The sequence below is a fragment of the Apium graveolens genome, chromosome 9 (assembly GCF_009905375.1).
Source record: "Apium graveolens cultivar Ventura chromosome 9, ASM990537v1, whole genome shotgun sequence".
Lineage (NCBI taxonomy): Eukaryota > Viridiplantae > Streptophyta > Magnoliopsida > Apiales > Apiaceae > Apium > Apium graveolens.
The window spans coordinates 261476071-261486967 of NC_133655.1; the positions used below are offsets into that span (position 1 = coordinate 261476071).

Here is a 10897-nt window from a genome sequence, read left to right on the forward strand (position 1 = left end):
TAGCCAAAGAATCAACCTTCATTGATAGCGCTTGGAGCTGGGCTGCAATAGCGGTGGCTGCATCAACTTCCAGAATACCTGCTACCTTGCCTGACGTCATCCTCTGAGTTGGGTTTTGATGCTCATTTGCAGCCATCGTCTCGATAAGATTATACGCCTCAGTATAGCTTTTAGCCCATAAGGCGCCTCCAGCTGCTGCATCGAGCATGGGCCGAGATTGGGCCCCCAAACCATTATAAAAACCAATGATTACCATCCAATCCGGCATTCAATGATGTGGACATTTTCTCAACATTTCCTTGTAGCGTTCCCAAGCCTCGCACATAGATTCTGTAGGTTGCTGCGCAAACTGAGTAAGAGCACTCCTCATAACAGCAGTCTTTGCCATTGGATAAAACTTCACCAGAAACTTTTGCGCAAGATCTTGCCACGTAGTGATGGACCCAGCTGGTTCAGAATGTAACCAGTCTTTAGCTTTATCCCTCAGTGAGAATGGGAAAAGCCTCAACTTGATAGCCTCATCAGTCACGCCATTATACTTAAAAGTGCTGCAGATCTCGACAAAATTCCTTATGTGCATGTTGGGGTCTTCAGTTACCGCTCCTCCAAAAGAAACAGAATTCTGCACCATCTGAATAGTGCCCGGCTTGATTTCAAAGGTGTTAGCTTGAATAGCCGGATGAAGGATGCTTGACCGAATGTCATCAATTTTAGGCCGAGAAAAATCCATAAGAGCTGGATCAGCTTGAACAATACGATCTCCCATGTTTACTGGTTCTTTCTGCTCAGTTCCTGAATCCGAATCCTCAAAATCTAACTTCTCCGGAGTATCAAGAACTTCGTCTTACTCCTCAGCTGTATCTAAGGTCCTCTTGCGAGCATGAGAATGAGTTTGCATAAACGCTTGCTAAAGTACCTGAAACACAACCGAAAAGAGTAATTAACTACTACGTCCTAATCACTGAGTCCTAATGACCAATGATGGTAAGTACATAAACTAAACAAATACGCCGAGTCCCCGGCAGCGGCGCCAAAAACTTGTTAGGGCAAAAACATGCACTAATATTCACGCAAGTATACGCGTTCGCAAGTAATATAGAATACTTTCTAGTTCGTTCCCTCAGAGACTCAGACTAAGTTATTGTCTAATTAAACTCACTCACCAATGTATGACTACTTCTCAATGTTAAGATAATAACACTTAAAATTGTTGATTAAATATTAAATATCAACTATAATTAACTACTTAATTAACCACTTAACTAACACTTCAATTTATCAATAATAAAACACTCATGAGATCACAACTTCATTATTACTTCCTTCTATAGCCATTGTTATTACCTTTAGCATGTGACAGTGATGACATTAATCGAATAACACAAAACTGATAAAAGCCAACTTTCATTGTACTAATACCATTCTACCAAGCATCCATAATTAAGATAGAAGTTGAATAGTCATCAATCATGTTGAGTTCCTATATGTCTACAGAAATTGACAACACAACGATTTAAGCACAAGTTATCCCTTTTGATTACATAGGGCAAATAAAACTGTTAGAATTACCCACTAATCATGCACAACGTACATGAACCTATGCTAGCATGGCAAGTTCTAAATCTCAAGATCCACCGTCGCTTCACAAGAGATTAACACCCTATCTTATATGTTCGCGACGCACATAAGACGAATACGCACAACCAATACTAGATATCATGCAATCATCACACACTAAAGTATTAAACAATTAACTAAAGAATTCCATAATAAATCCGTTGCAACCCCATGATCACGATTAGCCCATAATAGAACTTATCACCATCATGGGTTCATATGAAATCATGATAAACAACACAAGAAAATAATAACTAAACTAATTATATTAAAACAGAGTACGTCACAAGAGTAAATAAGTCAAAGCAAGAAAACTAGCATCCAACGTTACAACGAAACAAGAATCACAAGAAAATATGCTTCCTCTTCGCTGCAGTGTGCTAAATCGGTCTTCTTCCTTATTTCCTTCGCTTCTTGCGCCAAACACAATCTAAAACATAATCTCCTTCATATTCTCTATAAAAACGTCTCAAATCTACTTATATAATAGTCCCATAAAACTCAGATTACATAGAAGTTGGAAGCCAAACAAAAGTAGAAGTCTAAAATAATTCAGCTTTTTCCCCGACCCTGCGCGGCCGCTCAGCATTTCTGTGCGGGCGCGCAAGGCTGCTGCGCGGCCGCTCAGCATTGCTGCGCGGGCGCGCAGGACCCTACTGGAAAAATTCCAGGTTTGCTCCGTTTTTTCGCCGTAATCTGCCCGTTCTTTTCCTCTCACAATGGTGAACACATGCCAAGGCTTATTCTTGATGATTCCTCCTCCGAAATGCAACTAATACCCTGAAATGCATAAACACTAGAAAAACGCATCAAATACACAAAATACTTGATTTCAAGATACCAATTTAAGCCATTTTAAGACGTTCTAAGTGGTATAAAATGCCACTTATCAAGATCCTCTTTGCCAACTGGTTCCTTTTTAACTGGAAAGAATATAAACAACATCGCACAAATGAGCTAACTAGCTCAGCAAGTCATAATGACAAAACTGAGAATAATGATCATCAAGTGAACATGATTATGATATCAAGTGAACAATGGATTATGATTTAGAATTGGATATTATACTTTTAATTTAAAAACCAAGGTTAGGCTGCTGATCAGTCACGCACTAACCCCGAGCAAGGCACACATCATTGCTCTAACTACTGGATCCAAGGCACACATTGGCCTAACTTGACCATTGTATAGTCTGACCACGAATCTGGTCCATAATTTTATAAAAACAATCCAATTCTAACATAACAACAGAATATACAATAATAAACAATAACCAGAATCAATAACAATAATAAGTGTTTAACAATGAAAGGGTTTTAATCCTTGTGAGGATCAATAAGGCAATTTAAAAGCTTGGATGTTGGGTAATGAAAGAATTGGATAACAAAGGAATCAACATTTCAGGGTTTCAAAGATTTGGGCTTTCAAAACATAGGATGCAATGGTTGAGTATACAAGTAATTTAGTTCAGTGTTTGGGATTCTGTTTGCATGTATTTGTAGAGTAGTATCGTATACTTGAGGTTCGTGTCTGGGTATACAACAATCAATGGTCTAGAAAGAATAAGGTTCATGGCTCAAGAACAATAACTGAAATCAGGGTTTGGGTTTCAGTGCTTCAAAGCACTTGCAATATCAACCAGACTATCAAGTACTACAATATCTCGAGAAAGTTCAGAACACTTGCCTGGTATTAGCTTACTACATTGCACTTGCTTTCAATCACAACCGTCTTACTCCTCAACTATCTGTTTCCCTTTCCTACGTCTTGCCTCTTCTGCTCACATATCATAAGCATCTATCAATAATTGACTCATAGAATTCTATTCAACACATACTTCTATCTACCCTTCGTTTTACCCAAATCCGATTAACGGATTGAAAGTTATGCAATAATCAAGTAAACACCGAATATATAGACCATTAGTCAATTAACAAGTCATATATAGCACATAATACATCACGTAATCAATGATATATCATTTATAAAGAAGTCTCGGGTCATAAATAGGCTTTCTGGTATTTAAAATGATTTTTAAAACATTTTTCGTAATTAAAACGGGTCGTTGGATCAATTTCGGGTTAATAAACAGGGTTCGGTTGGCCAATTCTGGCTCCGCAACAATTTTAGAATAATTATCGAGCCTTGAAAATAATTTAGAATACTATTTTAAAGCTCGAAACTATTTTTCGGAATTTTTAAATCATTTTTAAATAATTAAATCTAATTAAATAATTAATTAAAATCAATTAATAATTAATTAAATCAATTAATCAATTAATTTTTGAATTAATTAACCAATTAATCAATTAAAATTAACTGCAATTAATTAACTAATTAATTTAGATTTATTTTTGAATTAAAAATAATTTTCGGAATTAAAATAATGATTTTTAGAATTTTCAGAAATTAAAAATGAATTTTTATAATAAAAATAAATAGGAAATATGATTTTTAAACATTTTTAAAACAGGAATCCTAAATTTGCAAAGTCTGGAAACTTCAGGGACCTAACTGTATCGTCCCCAAAAGTCCAGAGACCAAACTGCAAATTTTACACCCTGTCGCCGGAAAACACAGGGGTGGCCGGAGAACACGTTCCCGGCGTCCTCACCCCACCAACACCTCCAGATCACATCTATACTTTACCAGGAACACAACCAAGCCAACAAATCGTTCTAATCATCCCTGAGTTGGCCGGAATTTGGCCGTGAAGTTTGCCAGTTTCCGGCGAACTTCGGAAATATTCAAAATACAACTCCCTTATCTACAGACCTCGGTGATTCATGAAACTTATACGACTAGATTGCAAATTTCACAGAGAATACAATCCACTATACCACAACATCAATATATTCCAGAATAAGAAACCCCCAAATTTCAATTAAGAACATTCATACGGGTTATAAACCCAAATTTTGAAATTCGAAAATCAAACTCAATTTTGAACATGTTATTGAACTCCAAATCAGACGTATAATATACCAAAATCATCAGGAAAACAAGCTCTACAACATGCACTAATCAAATCATACAAACAATCATCTGAACAAAAATTCATATTTTTCATAAAAATAATTCGAAAATAATTAATTTTTTAGAAATTAACCCTTTGATTCTGCAGGTGTATGGATTACAGATTCTGATAGAGCTTCTCAAGACCTTCAAATCCAGTACTCGAGCTTTTCAAACAAAGATCAATAACACCTTCAAAAGTTGGTTTGATTCTTGAAACAGTTTATGAATATAGGATTTTTCTATGTAAAATTATATATTTATCTGTCTGCAAATGATTTTGATACGAAATAAAATACGGAAAAAGGCTATTTATATTTACGGAAAATTAGTATCCCGTTGGATCATTCCGGATATAAAATGGTACGTTTATTTGTAAAAACTGATCCAAACGGTATCGGTTTTCGGGATAATTATCCAAATCAGTACAATTTGTACTGCGGTCTTGGTCTCAGCGCCTAGTTACACGTACTACGAAGTGATAATTGGGATAGTTTAATAAAAAGCTCCCGTTTATCGAAAATACGGGTTTTATTGATTTATCTAAACGAATATTGTATCAAAAATGTTGCGCCGGGACCCGCGCAGAACAAACCGTACGCCGGATCGAAAAAGTCGAAACATGGAATATGCTCGGAATATTACAATTAGGTTAGGAAGGAGTTCTCGGAAAAGTTTCGGGTTCCAAAAACGTAACAACGGGTGACGTCGGTTGGTTCCCGTTTTTATAAGATAGATTTTAAATACTCGGATTTTTTTTTTTATAAATTTCATATGATCCTTATAAATCCATAAATCAACATAAAAATAATTAGGAAGATATGACAATCATCTATATTTTATTTTGGACATATAAAATTAAAATACTCAATTAATATTACTTTTGAATATCCAAGTACAGATAACGCTTAACAATTAACTCACAGAATAGATACTGAACACACATAATAATTATTTAATAGCAAAAATAATTACACGATACATCACGGATATTACATAATCCAGGAGTGGATTTAGTGGAATTAAGAGAAGAAGAAGCTAAATTTGCTACTGAGAAGAGCAAACCAACGTCAAAAGCTTCTGATGATAAAAAGCCACCAAGGCCAAAAGAAAAGGGCATTGTGATAGAAGAAATATCTGTCACAGAGATTCCTAGATCAAGGACTAGATCTCAAACTACTAATGATCCCAAAAACAAGGGAAAAGGAAAAGTTGGGGAGACAGTCAAGAAGCAGAAAATGAAGATTCCTCAAATTCTGATGGATCATGTGTGCAAGATGGTTCAAGTCTCTGATAAAACTACTGCAAAAGATGAAACTGTTGAAACTCTGAAAAGAAGAAAGATGACAGAAAAATCTAAGACAACCTCTGACATAGCTCAAGTTGTTCAGAGTGAAGAAGTTCAGAACTTGACAAATCCTGAAGAAATTTTAGAATAGCAAGCTACAGAAGAATCTGCAAATCCTGAACAAGTAATCAAAACATCAACCTCTGACAGAGCTCAAGTTGATTTGGGCAAGATGACAATTGCTGATAAGAAGAAACTCCTATAGAAAAATGTTAAACCATCAGATGCTAAGAAAAGTCAACTGTTATCTGATTTCTTGACTGTTGGAGTGAATGCCAGAGAAGCAAGAGACAGATCTGGGTTAGGATCAAGCCAAGCCAAGAAGAAAACAGGACTTGAAGTAACTATCAAAGATCCATTTTTATTAACTGACAAACCACTTGAGGAAGTTACACAGAAACACCTTGACAAGGTTATATCTGCTCAAGTGGTAATGGATACTCATGATAAGAGTAAAGTCAAGGAAAAGCTGATTCTATTTCTTAAAGATGGAAGAACATACAGAATGTCAGAATCAGATGTGCTGAACAAATCTCTTAAAGAACTTCAATTCATTCATTATCTTTTGGAGATAAAGTCTGAGGTTACCAGAAGATGGTCAAATTTCATGATGAAGACCATAAGGGATAAATCCATAATCTCTGGATCAAGGGTTGCAGAATTTATTCCAAAGATAGTTAAACATGATGGAAGAGAAAATCTAATGAAGAAGAATTCTACTAAGATAGAAGTAATTCTGAAAGAAAAATATCTATGCTACAATGAAGACTCCTCTCATCCAAGGGTAATCAGACTTAGTGATGGATTGGAAAGAAATCACATTTCAGCACTTAGGACTGCTATCTACCAGATTGGAAGTCAAGATGAAGAACTGCAGCAAGTCAAGGCTAAATTAGCTCAAGTCCTGAGAAATGCAGAAGACAAGCTGATATTAAACTTTGTCAAAAATCATTTTGGATTGAGATTGATTTGGTAAGATTGGTAAAAGCTGCAAGGACTGTAAGTTGTAGTAAGTTGTCTAAATAAACTCTCATTGCATTTGTACTTAAATGTTTTTGACATCATCATGTTTATAACTTGTACATTTTTCATAATGTACAAGTTGGGGGAGATTGTTAGATATGTTTGATGATGTCATGACTAATCTGATATGTTTAGTTTCAGAACTTAATATCAGGACTTATCAGAACTTAACTGGAAATCAGAACTTACTGAAGATATGAAGTTATCAGAACTTAAGGTGTCAGAACTTATATCAGGACTTAAGTGCGGATACACTTCAGGGATGAAAGCGGCTGATTTCTAGGGAGATGATCTGGACTAAACAAAGTAAAGATATGCATGAAGAATTGGACAACTATAGGACTGCAGTAGATAATCTCTGATTGATATATTCTAGGAAACAGAATTATTATCATATCAATTAGGAGATATCTTGTAACTGTGTACTATATAAACACAGCTTAGGGTTTACACTATAAGTGTTATCATTCACAAGAATATTATACATTATAACCTAGCAGCTCTTAGTGATAATCATACATCATTGAGAGAGTAGTGTAACCTACTTTGTAACAGAGTTTATTATATTGAATAAACTTGTTTTCTGTTACATACTTGAGTTCGAAGTCGATTTGATTATATTAACACTATATTCAACCCTCTTCTATAGTGTTGTGTGACCTAACAGAACTCATTACGGGAGTTTTCTATGCCAGGAAGACCACTCATGATGATCAGTCGCAGTAGTGTAACCCCACAATTTTCTACATGTAGAGGAGAACAGTCGGATTTACTTGTCGACCGAACACTGGACTCCTAAGGAATGGACCGTCTTAGCGGAACTTCCGGGCCATTTGGGCCAATATAATGAGGCTGGGCCGGTGCCACTCGACCACTTACGCCACTCCTAGTTTAGATGAAATCCATGACTCTGAAATGTAAAGCTTGTTCCCCCTTTTCCCAAATAGAAACTTTTTTATACAGCTCCACCAAGAAGCTGTATCTAGTTTGGAAAGGAAAACTCACCGTTATTTCCCAGGCGATGCCTGTTAATGGATTAAACTCATTCCAAGAATTTTACTTCCCGAGTGTTGGGTAAGTAATCAAAAACCCCTTTATCAAAACAGCAACCTTGTTGCGAATACATCACGGAGCCGGATCCCTCATATTTTTGAGCGAGTATTTAAATCCCCTTCGAAAGGAAGATCTTAAATTTTAAAATAAGTTCTGGGATCCGCTCTAGCTGTTCAAATTATTTTGAAGACTCGAAAATATTTTTGAAAGCATTTGGAATAAGGATGATTTTGATAGAATAAATCAATTCCAAGATAATCAAAGAATATCTGAATATTATGCTATAAATAATATTCCAATAACGAATAACTTTTATCAGAGCAAATGAAGTAAAAGTTTTGAAAATAACTTTATGAAAATATTTAAGAAAAGAATGATTGACGATATCAATCATTTCTCGAATACTTGGCGAATAACGAAACATTATTCTTTAAGAAAATAAAGAATATTATTTAATAAAATAAACGGAGTCATAAGTTCTCGAATGAATATTCAAACTAATGTTCATTTATTAAATAAATTAAGTGGAGTCATAAGTCCTCGAATGAATATTCAGACTAATATTCATTTATTAAATAAATTAAGCGGAGTCATAAGTCCTCGAATGAATATTCAGACTAATATTCATTTAATAAAATAAGCGGAGTCATAAGTCCTTGAATGAATATTTAAAAAAAATATTCACTTATAATATAAAACTATCGAATAAACATTATTCGATTAATAGTTTTGAAAACTATTTATATATATAATGTACTCGGGAACATCGCCTCCCGATTTAGAAAAATGTTCAACTTTGGGTCCCCTATACTAAGGGTATACGCAAGTAATGTCTATCTCTAGCATAGGTATTATGCAATCTATAACAATTGAATCGATAATGAAATATCATAATTATGAAACAGGCATGCATATATATCATATCAACATGCTCCAATATATCACAAGTCTTGCTAATAATAACCATGCACGTATCTCAAGATAATACATCAATATATTTACATCACAACAACAGTATAACGGGTAGAAAACTTGCCTAAGTGTTCCGGGGTAGACTTAAGCTTAGAGTGGGTCCGGTAACCTATGAACAACAACATAAGCCGGAATTAGACCATGGTCGCTTAAGAAACTAGTCAAAACTCACTCATAACCTAACGGTCGCTTATACGCTTGACGATTTGCATTAATCGCTCGCGTACCCTCGGCTCCACTAATTTTAATAAATTAACCATTACGAATTTTAAGGCGACTCTTTCGCGAGTACTCTACCAACTGACCAATTAATCTTACATAATTGTTTCGTAATCCAATTAGTTTTTTAAGAGCCTTAAACAAGGTTTCAAATTTAAGCGAGGGGTAATGGTTTGCTCGCGAAATGCCATTACTTAAAATGGTCGTTTCTCCTAAACCGTGCATCGGATCTAAGCGAACCACATACCAAAACGAAGCTTACGACACGATCTAGCTAAACATGGCAAAGTTACAGATTGGTCAGTGAGCCTTCTGTCCCGAACACTAATTACAAGCAGTTGAATGAAAACGGGCATTACGACGGCTATGTTTACGCGATTACCAATAATTATACTACTCCAATTCCTTACCAATTCACTACAACCACTCAACCATCAACAAAACATCAAAAACAACTTAGATCAAGGCAAAGTTAGTCCCTAATCCCAAGTTTTCCAATTCATTCAACCATAAACAAGACCTATGAACTATATAATCAAGATTCAATTACCAAAACACTTCCAAATCAAACCAAACTACTAGCAATCACAATCTATGCTTCTTATTTCACAAAACCAATCATTAAACTTACTAACACATAAAGTAAAGGCTAGGGTTTGAAGTTTATACCTTCCTTGGCGGGTGTTTAATTGCTAGGAAGCCTTGATCTAACCTCCTACAAGCTTGATCTTTCCAAAGAAATCAACAACATAAAATTAATTTCAAGAAAGTACTATTCACCATCTCCTTCCTTGATTTATAGAAAATGCTAGGAAAGGATTTTGAAGCTAAGATTCCTAGGAAGTATGTAATTTAACTTGGAGAAGCTAGGATAATTACCTTGTAAATTAGCAAGTGGAGGAGCTTGGACTTCAAATTTTTAAGAAAAGGGCCGAGAGGTTTTCTTCAAGAAATGGAGATGAAAATGAATTGTTTGCTTGCTTGGTGAATTTGTGTGATGTTTTGTTAGCTTGGTTAATTAGAATTTACCATGGTAAATAATGTTTGGCTAATAATCAACCAACTCCAAATATCTACTAGTCATGCTTATGTCATCTTGATTGTGTCATCTTTTAACATATGTCTCCTCCTTGTGGTGTGATGACATCACCATCCACTAACCTCTTTGATTAATCCTTAATTACTTGGCTAATGACCGCTTATTTATTATACGGTTCGCTTAACTTTCGTTCTCGTTCGTCATTTGAGGGATCATATTTGGGATCTTATTACTTGGGTTCCCCTAAACCTTTCTCAATATTTTATATTCCTTTTGCCTCTCTTATAATCCTTGAATTTAAATCCTTTTAATCATGTTACCTTATACTCAATTCTTTCGGTACCTGGTGGATTTTCGGGAAAAATCAAAGTGTTCGAATTTGGATTCTTACGATCTTTACATACACTCATATACTTTATAGAATACTAATACGATCTCAGAATTTCCATAACAGTTCTCCTATATAGTGTGCTCTAATAATTTTCCTCAATCAGCATAGTCAGCAAAAGTTACTATTCATCAGGGTTTAAAAAATTTCCAAAAATTGGGGTTATTACAAAAATTTACCCTAGGTTCACCTTGGTCGCCATAGAGAAATGGGTTAAATTTAT

The 10897-nt window shown here is 35.1% G+C and overlaps 1 non-coding gene across 1 annotated transcript; it reads left to right on the forward strand.

The window, feature by feature from the left end:
* The first annotated feature begins 266 nt into the window (after window positions 1-266).
* Window positions 267-373, forward strand: LOC141687936 (small nucleolar RNA R71). Its single transcript, XR_012561413.1, has one exon. It is a non-coding gene; the product is annotated as a small nucleolar RNA R71 (small nucleolar RNA).
* Window positions 374-10897: the final 10524 nt, after the last annotated feature.